The sequence below is a fragment of the Pinus tabuliformis genome, chromosome 3_2 (genome assembly GCF_031772625.1).
Source record: "Pinus tabuliformis cultivar Carrire ecotype Pingquan chromosome 3_2, CPIR1, whole genome shotgun sequence".
Classification (NCBI taxonomy): Eukaryota; Viridiplantae; Streptophyta; class Pinopsida; order Pinales; family Pinaceae; genus Pinus; species Pinus tabuliformis.
This window is the reverse complement of record NC_142302.1, coordinates 651563757-651575717: the sequence shown is the minus strand read 5'-3', so window position 1 is coordinate 651575717 and position 11961 is coordinate 651563757. Positions and strand designations below refer to the sequence as shown.

The 11961-nt window shown below is 38.9% G+C and overlaps 1 pseudogene; it reads left to right on the top strand.

Annotated features, from left to right (window-relative positions):
- The first annotated feature begins 6425 nt into the window (after nucleotides 1–6425).
- Nucleotides 6426–7077, top strand: LOC149182329 (tRNA(His) guanylyltransferase 1 pseudogene; annotated as a pseudogene).
- The last annotated feature ends 4884 nt before the right edge of the window (nucleotides 7078–11961 follow it).

Sequence of the window (11961 nt, the reverse complement as noted above, 5' to 3'; positions counted from 1 at the left end):
AACCGTTTGGGAATATATTCGGGGACATGCTGACGATCCAGAGAAATTTCAGGGAAGTTCCAGACAGAGTTCAGAGGGATGTTTTTGACAAATTTAAAAGATTTTCTAACCAGATTTCAAGGATAACCCAAGCTTATAATTTCTGTTTTTACAATCATGAATATTGATGATCCATCCATTATTTTCATAATACATTTGGCAAACATGTAATATCTGTTTTGACAATTATGAATATTGATCTGTTTTGACAATTATGAATATTGATGATCCATCAATTATTTTTATAACACATTTGCAATCATATAATTTCTGTTTTCTGTCCATCCATTATTTTTATAATAATGGATTTGCAACCATATAATTTCTGTTTTCTCTTTTGACAATTGTGAATATTGATGATCCATCCATTGTTTTTTTATACCTTTGAATTTATTTATTTATTTTTTATAAGTCAAAACAATTTTCTTTTGTATAACTCAAAACAGGATTTTGGATAATGAGTTTCAATTTGGATTTTTTGTGATTTAGATATTGTATTTTCAAGATCCCCTTGTGAGTAGTGCAACTTCCCTATAGTGTAAGTGCTCTAATGTTGAGGGTTCTCATTTTCGTCCAGGTATTTATGAACGAAATAATTTTCATCCTACACCTGGTGATTTGAAAGGGGTTAATCATAGTGATTACTTCAAGGATGATCATTCACTTTGGGAAGAAATTGCAAGCATGTTGTCAAAGCCTCTTTCCTCTAAGGAGTTATTATTGGTAGAAAAGTTTGAAATGGATGCTTCACAGTTTTCTTCTTGTACTTCTACTGCTCCTTATGTTGGTAATAACATAGAATTTTTTAATCTTAGTAGTTAAAATAGCTTAAATCCTAATCATCTCCCTCCTTTACCTAACTTGGTGGTGGCACCTGAGATATATCCAAAATTTTATGATCATGAAATATTTGTTAACCCTAAGGAAGTCGGATGTTACATTGTCCTATCTTTTGTCCAATAGTTTCACTAACTCTTCATCTGGTTTTCCTTTTTCGAGCTTTGGCTTGATTGGTGACTAGCGTGTTCATTTGGGGTTTGGTTCTACTCCCTCTTACTCTTCCCTCCCTGGTGTTGTCATGTGCTTCTCTTTAGACTCTGCTCGACTTCCTCAATCCCCCTCCTTTAAATAAAGTTTAAACTCACTCCTCTCAATGTTGATTCAAATATGGAGCCTAGACAAATCAAGGGTCAAAATGTAAACTCTTCCTTTAGCAATGTGACCATTAGGTAGAAAAAACATAACAAGAAAGGCTTGGCTTGGGAGGGTGCTATCAAAGGAGATTTGTATTCCAGAAATATGTATTTCTTTGAGGAACAAAGGGCGCTTAGCACTGAGATGCCTCTCAGGAAGGTCCAGAGTGATAGTGATGTCGATCGATATTAGGGGAGTGGGGGGTACTGTAAGAAAAACTGCCTCAAAAGAATTCTAGAGATTCATAAGTCATTTATCCTCCTTATCCAGGGAACAATGATGGTAGGGGCCAAATCTTGTGATTTTTTTTTAAGCTTTGTTCGGATTGGAAGGCTTATGCTATTGATGTTGTGGGTTTATCAAGGGATTTGTCGACTACATGGAATCCTCATGTTGTTGATATTAAGTTTTACTTTTCGTGGGCTATTATCATCTTGGAAGGCTCCCTGAAAGCACTGAACACCCCCATAAATCTACTTAACTTTCTGGACCTTATGATAATAGACAAATTTTGAAACAGATTGCAAGAGAGTGGTTTTGTACTTTATCATCACATCACTCTTGTTGGGGACCTCAATTTCAGTATCTTGGCTTCTAAATTTTGAAGAGATAGGGCCCAGTTTGACCCCTTAGCTCCTTAAGGGATTCAGGATTCTAATCTTATTGACGTTAGGCCTTCCCATATGAGACTGACCTAGACAAATGGCGGGGTGGATGAGAGTAGATAGCTAACAAATTGGACATATTTATTGTAGTTATGAGTCCCTCTCGAAAAGTCTTGGTAGGTCTCGATCATAGACCTGTCCAACAAACAATTTTGATCACTCCCCAATCTTTCTCTAAATAGACTTTGATACTTATAAGATACATTATCCTTTCAAATTCAATCCCACATGGCAGGAAGATGAGTCTTTTGTTGCCTTGATTAGAAAGAGTTGGCAGGGGCTTTTAAACAAATCTTTCGACTTAGCCATGGAAATCTGGGTGTATAAGTTTAAATTTTTAAAACTTAGGGTGAAGGAATGGGATAAGCTTAAAAAACAAGGTCAGAAAGCAGAGCTTATACATAATGAATTTGAATTTGAAAGAATTTTTCAAGCATATGTCAATACAATTTTTCCTGGAGAATTTGGAAGAGAAAAAATAACAGATCTTAAAATAGGAAGAAGAGGAATGGAGGATGAAAAGCAGAGTTATTTTGATTAAGGTGGGTTATGGAAATACAATTTTTTCCACAAGTTCGCAAAATATAGAAGAAATAAAAACTATATTTGGGATATTAAGAATGAGAAGGGGATAATTAAATGTTCCTACAAATATTTAGAAAAGGCAACAAAGGAGCATTTCACGAATATTTTAACAGATCTTAAGATTAATAGTATTTTTTCCCACTTGCAAGTATTACAAAATGTTCTGAAGCTCTTTTGAGAGGATGATTTAGCGAAGAAGTCAAGTGGGTGTTAAAATAGTTTGCAAAATATAAAAGTCATTGACCTAGCTTTCTTTGATTTGATGGGGAATGATATTTTACAGATGGTGGAGAAGGCTAGAAGGAAAGCATCAATTAAAGGTGCTATTAATGCCACAATTATTACTCTAATTCCAAAATGCTAAAAACCTGAGAATTTTAAAGACTTTAGGTCGATTTCATTGGGTAACTTAATATATAAGATTATTGTAAAGATCTTATACATTTGGCTTAGAGAAAAACTTGCTAAGATGATGTCTTTGAAACAGTTTTATTTCTTTCCAAACAGGAAAATCCATGATGTTATTGGAGTTGCTCAAGAAACCCTCCACTCTATTAAATTAAAAAAACTAGATGCACTAATTTTGAAAATGGATTTGGTCAAAGCATATGATAATGTCAATTGGAATTTTTTAAGACTTGATTTTTCTTCAAATTGGCCATAATCTGGAAGTGACCAACCAGATCATGGGGTGTGTAACCTCAACAAATTTCAAAAAGTTTATTGATGGCTTCCCTTCCAACTTTTTTCACTACACTAGGGGTTTGAGACAAGGTTGTCCCCTTTCTCCTCCACTTCTTTTTTAATAGCTGAAGGTTTAGGCACACTGATCCTTCAAGCCAAATGTGTTGGGATTAAAAGGGGTCAAAGTGACTAGATTAGTGCACACAATTCATCTCCTTTTTGTTGATAATATCTTAATTTTCAGAAATGGATCTTTTGTTGAATGGGAATGTTATGCCAGAATTATCTCTCTTTTGTCAAGCCTTCGATATGGAGGGTAGCTTACAAAAATCTACTTTTTTCCATACCAAACTCTGAGATGACAATCTCGATCTCATAGAGTCCATACTAGATGCATTGATTTTGAAAGTGGAATTGGTCAAAGCATATGATAAAGTCAATTGGAATCTTTGAAGACTTGATTCTGCTTCAAATCAGCCTAAATCTAGAAGTGACCAACTAGATCATGGGGTGTGTAACCTCAACAAATTTTGCAGAGTTGATGGATGGCTCCCCTTCCAATTTTTTTCGCAGCACTAGGGGGTTGAGACAAGGTTGTCCCCTTTCTCCTCTACTTTTTTCTTAATAGTTGAAGGTTTAGGCACACTGATCATTCAAACCAAATGTGTTGGGAATTTGAAAGGGGTCAAAGTGACTAGATTAGTGCACATAACTCATCCCCTTTTCATTGATAATATCTTAATTTTCGGATATGGATTGTTGAGATTGCAACAAGATGATGGAGCTTAGTGAAAAGAGTCGCCTTCACTAAGTGGGCCCGCAGGCTATTTTTGGCGCAAGTCTATTTTTAGACTATGTCTATTTTTAGACATATGGATCATGTCTATGGATTGCAGGTTGTTGTTTATGGATGATCGATCAAGTTGGGAAAAAATAGATGGACTTACATTTTTGATGAAAGTGTGAGTGATCACAGTGTGAGTGATCAAAGTCTATTTTTAGACTGGCTGTCAAAAATAGAAAAGTCAAATATTATTATCTCACAATAATATTTGGACTATAAACTTAATCTTATTCTCTTGGAGCACTTCAGTTTGAGCTACAGAGGTGGCACATGCAGCTGTCAGAAGGAAATACGCTTTTCTTATGAGTCAGTTGAGTTGTTGCATGCATGACTTCAGTTAGAACTCAATCAATTGAGTTTGGTGGAGTTGATTGTGGAGTTGATGGAGTTGTGTTTAGTTTAGCTTTGTTAAACTGGTTGTATTTAGTCTAACTGGAAAATAGACTAGAGATGAGTTGGGTGAATTAGTTATTAATTAATTCACAAGTTATTAACTCATAATACAACTAATGAATACATCAGTTAACTTAGTTGCATGTCAGTGCATGTTCAGTTCAACAGGGATAGGTGGTAGAGAATCAGATTGCTATCAGTTGTGACTATAGTTGTGCACCAGATCTTGCACAATCAAGGGATTGAGTATGCCAATGAGTTTGCTCACGTATTTGCCCACATTATAGCTTGTGCTCACGTCCAACAAAGAGTGAGTGACTATTTTGCTGGTGAAAAACGAGTTTGGTGAGCCATTCTCATCAGTTCTTGAGCAGGTATTGAGCAGTGGAGGCAGGCAAGTAGTGGAAGAGATTTGGAGATCAGATCTGAGCTGTATTGTGTGTAACAGAGGTGGAGATACTTGTGAGAAGTATTATGTTGTGTAATGTTACATGACTCAATCATTAATATACAGATAGTTGGGGTTTTTAGCGAGATGCTTTGCCCGGGATACATACTGTGTTAATGTGTGAATGCTCTTGATGTTTTATTGTTATTGATGCTGCTATATTGATGATCAACGTAGAGGAGCTTATGTATTGTGTATGTATTCCGCAATAGTACATGATCAGGATAATCTCTGTTGAATATGTGTTAAATTATTCAAAATTTCTACATGGATCTTCTACTGAATGGGAATTTTATGCCAAAATTATCTCACTTTTGTCAAGCCTCCGATATGGAGGTTAGCCTGCAAAAATCTACCCTTTTCCATAACAAAGTCCGAGATGACAATCTCGATCTGATAAAGTCCATACTACCTTATAAAGTGGAGCTTATTCCAAAGGGTCTTAAATACCTGGGAATTTGTTGGACACCTAATCCTAATGGGTTAGTGTGGAAGTCGAATGGACAAAAGCAGTCCAAGAGACCTTGGGATCTGAAACCCAAGAGTCACATATTTTACTATAAATGTATATCTGATGTTAATAAAAAATGTACTCTCGTGATTTATCTTTCACATTGTCTTTGTTGTCCATGTTTTTTTAACATGGTATCAGAGCGGGCAATCTCCTGCCCTGCTCAAATATGAGCCACTTGTTTTCCGTGGCCTTTCTTACATGCCAGTCCTGTACATTCATATAATTGTCAGTACTGCTATATTAGGAGGTGCCTGACAGTCCCTGCGATTCTTGACCTACCACTCTGCTGTTTACCAAATATGCATCTGTTAGCGTGCATGCAATTCTGAAATTAGTCAGAAATTTGTGGCGACCATAACGCATCTGTCATAACGCTCTCTGGCGCACCAGCGCTGTCATCTTCCATAACCGCTCCTGCATGAAATCATTTGCTGTCGTTCTGTCCACTGTTCTGCTCCGTCTCTGGGCTCTGTCCACTAACGCATCTGCCTGGCCTGAACATTTGTCTGGCCTGACACGGCTTCTTCTGCCTAAACGGCTTTAATGCCCTCTGCGTGACAACGCTTGTCTCTGACCTGCATAGACCTGACAATTCACCTCATTATTCTCACCTGCGTTACTGAATGTGTTTGAATAGCCATTAAACTTGAACGCCTCTGTCCTGCGTCTCTGCCACGCCTGTGCTGCCCTAACGCTCTCTCACCTAACGTTCTCTCACCTAACGCTCTCACCGGTCTGAGAGACTCCATACGCAGTTGGATTGTTGAACGCTGCCTGACAAAGAATTGTGGAGGACGCAGCTGGTATCATCGTTCTGAATGTGCAGTGCGTTTGAAAGGCTGCGGAGGGCTTTCTATCAGCTGCCAGCTTTTTACTCGAACAATGCTCCACTTCGAAGGTTGTAGCGAGATCAGTAATCTTTAACAGCACAGTACTTCCTCTCGTCACAACACTGGCCAGGGCACGGTTTTACTGGCGAATTGGGTGCGTTCTCTTCTTCGGTTCTCACAAGTTCATAATTTTGAGAAACCCAATGATGAGCATGCTTTACAACTATTGAATGAATGTGCGATAGATATGCTTGAAGAATTTCCAGATATAGTATTTGCATATGGCATGAGTGATGAGTACAGTTTTGTGATAAAGAAGTCAAGCACTGTTCATCAAAGGCGTGCCAGTAAGATAGTGTCACTTATGGTTTCATTCTTTTCCTCCACATATGTTATGAAATGGCACAAGTTTTTCCCACATACGGAGCTGCAGTATCCACCTTCTTTTGATGGACGGGTCGTGTGCTATCCTTCGACTTCCATTCTTCGAGATTACCTTGCTTGGCGTTAAGTAGATTGTGAGTTACCCAAGCCACATAAATAATCAATATAATACCTGCTTTTGGATGTTGGTAAAGTCAGGGAAGAGTGCCACGGAGGCTCAGAATGTTTTGAAGGGTACTCAAACACAGGAAAAGAATGAACTCCTTTTCCAGCAATTTGGTATCAACTATAACACACTTCCTGCTATTTTTCGTAAGGGATCCTGTATATTTAAGAAAGAGGTTGATGAAGTTGTTAAGTGCACTGAAGCTGGAGATCCTGTTATAAGACGGAGAAGGAAAACAGTAGTGCAGCACTGTGATATTATTGGGAAGAATCTCTGGGATGAACATCCTTATCTACTGTCGGATTAATAATTTTGAATGAATTCGGCCCTTGAAACAAGCTTTTATATGCATCGCTCAGAAATTCGTGTGAAGGGGATTTCAGGGGGGTCGGTTGCTTCGCCGTTGAATTAATGTGGTATTCTCCGTGCTCTATTTTCTGTGTGATTATCTACGTTGATTAGCTGCCTGAATTTGGAGTTTTGTTGGGAGACGGGGCGATGGAGGAGGTTTTCTGCGAAAACACACTGAATCCTCGTGTTACGTATGGTGGGAAACACATATTTATTGTAAGTGGTTCCATGGTATTTTCATGTCTGATACTCCATTTGAAAAGCCTCTACAAACTTTCCAAGCCAACGTACGCTTAAGGTCTGCTAGTCTTCACCAGGGTCATGTGGATGCGCACTGTTATGAAACCAGCTCACAAAAAGATAGAAAAGAGAGATCCACGCCTTAGAATTCAGCTTCTTCGAGGGGACAACCTCCTTTACATTACATAAATGAACAATTCTTGGATGATACAAATGACAAAACCTCCTTTCTATATATAGGAGTCTAAGGAGTCACAATATAATCCAGCCGACCTAACAATAATAATATAAAGCCACAAAAATAACAATAGGGGGATTCTATGGGGCACAGAAATAACAATATGGGGGTAATAGGGGCACAACAATATAAATAGGGGGTATAAATACAATAGTAATGGGGTAATCACTAGTATTATAGGGACCCAATATGCCCCTCTCCTTCACAAAAAGTGTTGTCCTCAACGCTTCAGCAGTTCTGGATACTTCTGCATAAAATTCTCATCCTCCCATGTGGAATCTTCAGCGAATAAGTTCTTCCACTTGATAAGATACTCTGAAATTGATCGATTTTGTAGTTGTCGAGTTCTTGTTTCTGTGATTGCTTCCGGTTCCAATATAATTTTTCCTTCCTCGTCAAGTTCTGGCAATATTGTTTGAATTGGGAGCTTGTCACCTATAACCTTCTTTAAACATGAAACATGGAAAACTGGGTGCAATCGAGAAGCTGCGGGAAGCTCCAATTTGTATGCCATAGTACCAATCTTTTCCAACACCTTGTACGGACCATAATACTTTGGTGATAATTTATTATCCTTCTTAGCTTGCTTTAGGGACATTTGCTTATATGGTTGTAGCCGTAGGAATACCCAATCACCTACATCAAAACTTCTTTCACTGCGATGTTGATCTGCCTGTTGTTTCATTCTATTTTGTGCCAGCACGAGGTTATCCTTTAAGAGTTGGAGGACTTGTTGCTGATGTTCGATGTGATGTTCCACTGCCTGAACCTTAGAATTTTCTCTTAAATATGATGTGATGGATGGTGGTTGATACCCATAAAGTGCCATAAATGGGGTCATTTTTGTTGCTGTATGGAAGGAAGTGTTATACCACCATTCAGCCAGAGGCAGCCATTTGACCCATTGTGTCTGTTTATCAGATACAAAGCAACGAAGATATCCTTCCAAACATTTGTTTACTATCTCAGTTTGCCCATCAGATTGAGGATGATAAGATGAGATATGAGCTAACTGAGTCCCAAGACAAGAAAATAATTCTGTCCAAAAATTTCCAGTGAAAATGGGATCTCTGTCACTTACAATAATCTTTGGGTTTCCATGTAGCTTTTGAACTGTTTCCATAAATGCAGAAGAAACTGTATTGGCTTTAAATGGATGTGATAATGCACAAAAGTGTGCATACTTGGTAAGTTTGTCAACTACCACCATGATGACACTCTTTCCCTCAGACTTGGGTAAACCTGTGATAAAATCCAATGAAACCTCCTCCCAATGTTGGCTTGGAATGGATAAAGGTTGTAATAGACCTGGTGTCTTAATTGTTTCAACTTTATTTTGCTGGAAAACCAAACATTCCGCCACAAAATTTTGAATATCTGATTTAAGGCCATCCCAAAAAAATTCCTTCTTAACCCTCTGGTAAGTTTTTAAAAATCCTGAGTGCCCTCCTAAGGGAGAAGTGTGCAATTCCATAAGAATCTTTTGTTTTAGCTGGGAATTCTTACAGAGGTATAAGCGATCTTTGTACCATAACGAATCATTTTGCCAGCTAAATGTATCAGAAGTACTGGAATCTTGTTGTAGCTTTTGAATAAGTGCCCACACTTCTTCGTCGTTCTTCCATTCCTCCCTTGCTTCATTTATCCAATCTGGTTGGATAATAGAAATGGCACACAACAATGCTTCCACATCTTCATCCTTTCTTGAGAGTGCATCTGCCACCACATTTTGCTTCCCTTTTTTGTAGATGATTTCAAAGTCATAACCCAACATCTTTGTGACCCACTTTTGTTGCTCTTCAGAGGATAATCTTTGTTCTAAAAAGTATTTAAGGCTATCATGATCCGTTTTTACCTTGAAGTGTCTTCCCATTAGGTAGGGTCGCCATTTCTTAAGTGCATGGAGTATTGCCAACATTTCCTTCTCATAAATAACTTTTCTTAAAAACTTTCCCTTGATTGGACGACTTTCAAAAGCAATGGGTCTTTCATCTTGCATTAGAACAGCACCAATTCCATTTCCTGAAGCATCACATTCCACAATAAAGGTTTTTGTGAAGTCCGGCGTAGCTAAGACCGGTGCTTGGCACATTTCCTCTTTAAGATTTTCAAAGGCCTTTGTTGCTTCCGAAGTCCATGAAAATGAATCTTTCTTCAATAATGTTGTTAGAGGTGCTGCTATTCTCCCATAATTCTTAACAAACTTGCGATAATACCTTGTCAACCCAAGAAATCCTCGCAGATGCTTTATGGATGTGGGGATTTTCCATTCCTTAATGGCTTTAATTTTGCTAGGGTCTACCTTAACTCCTTCATGAGATACAATATGACCCAAATATTCCACCTCCTGGACTTCAACAACCTGATAAATGCAGTTTGGAAAAGTTTCAAACCCCTGGATGGCTCAAAAATGTATCAATTTTTTTGAATCAGTGATCGGAGAATCCACAGTATGAACATTTTTACACCAACGTTGGTGTAAAAATGTTCATACTGTGGATTCTCCGATCATTGATTCAAAAGACACAAACCACAGATCTCTTAAATCCAAAATGTATCAATTCCAAAAAAAACTCAAAAATATAAAAAAAAAATATCAAGCAATGGAATCAACTTACTTTTGGAAATATCTTCCAAGCACAAAATTCTCTAGATCAAGAAATGCAAAGACTACAACAGATGATCATCATGAAGGGAAGATCTGACGCTCTCTCAAAGCAGGAAAATCATGCACACTCGCCCTGAAGTCGGTTCAGCTAGCAAAACAAAGTGGTAACTCGTCATGCAGCAACTTGTTTTAGGTTCGGCTCCCAGACTTTCATTTGGGACCCTGGAGTGAAATTGATTGGAGTTTCACGTTTCTACCGTGGGCTTTTTCTAGAATTTGGGAACACTGGCTACAACTTGTGGTGCAGTTACCCTTCTACCCTAGGCACTTGTGCATTGCAGGTAATCCTCTCTTTTTATTTTTGTTTCTTTGTTGTATTTCTTGTTTCAGTGGCATTTAGATTTCGAGCGCAACTTTGTTTTCTTCTTGGTGTGTGGAATTGGGTTGGTGGCGGAGGAAAGGTGGGTATTAATATCTTTGTAGCACCTTTTAAGGGTCCTCTGTGTCTATGGTGGAGGGTTTATGTTAAAGAGTTATTTACACATTTGAGTTCTTTTCTAGCTTACCTTCCCTTTGACTTGCCTAGTTCTAGTTTCAGTCTCAACTCTTTAGATATCCTTTACTGGTCCTTGGTGGGCATCTCGTTGTTGGGTGTCTTGGCTTGGGGGTTGTGGTGTTTGAGCTTCTTGGAATCTACTTCTTTCTTTGCATGTGGTGCATATTCTGGGGGTTGGACTCAATTGTAGTCACCCCTTCTTAGCTTGGGGATAATCTCAACATTGGGTATGGTGACCAACATCAATGTTGGGTCCTTGGGTTCTTAGATTACACTACAGCGTTTAGCTTTGGTGAGAAATTTGGGGTTCCCTCCACGCAATCAGTTTGGAATTGTATTTCATAGGCAATCATGTCGCATCAGAGAGGGCAGCTTCACTATGGTGGAGGGAAGCATCACCATGCAGGGCACCAGGATAATATCCATAGTTCATCCACGGAAGATTCGACAAGTGTTGAACATGCGGGGGAAGTGGCCCATGCCCAAGGTAACCCCAATCCTGTCTCTGTGGAACTCGAACTTGCATTTTGACAATGCCTTAGTCAAAATATCTGCATCCTATTCCTCGGTCGAAAAATACAGCAACATGATCCTCTTAACCACACAGTCTCGAATATGGTGATACCAGATATCAATGTGCTTGGACCTGTCATGAAAAAATGGATTCTCAGAGAGTTTGATACAACTTTGATTATCACAGTAGATCACGGTTGGATCCATCCTCTGACCAAACAATCCCACTAGAATTTTCTGCATCCAAATGGCCTCACATGCAGCCTGACTAGCATCCATGTATTTAGCCTCTGTTGAGCTAAGTGCAACTGACCTTTGTTTCCTACTGTACCAGGAAACCGCACCTGAACCAAGGTTGAAGATTCCTCCAGAAGTGCTCTTCCGGTCTGATGGACTCCCTGCCCAATCCACATCTATGAAGCCTTGAAGCTTCACTCCCTCTATCCGTCTGTACCACAATCCGAATTGAGATGTGCCTCTGAGGTATCTCAGCACATGCTTCATTGCCTTCCAAAAGAGCTTGGTAGGTTGAACCATAGCTTGACTCAGTTGGTTCACTGCAAAGGATAAGTTGGGTCATGTGTTCACCAAATACATAAGTGAACCCACCAGCTGCCGATAAACAGTAGCAACTACTACCTCACTTGAAGTAGCATCCTCCTTCCTCCAGTTCCCAGCTAGAGGAGTCTGCATGGGCTTGCACTTCTCC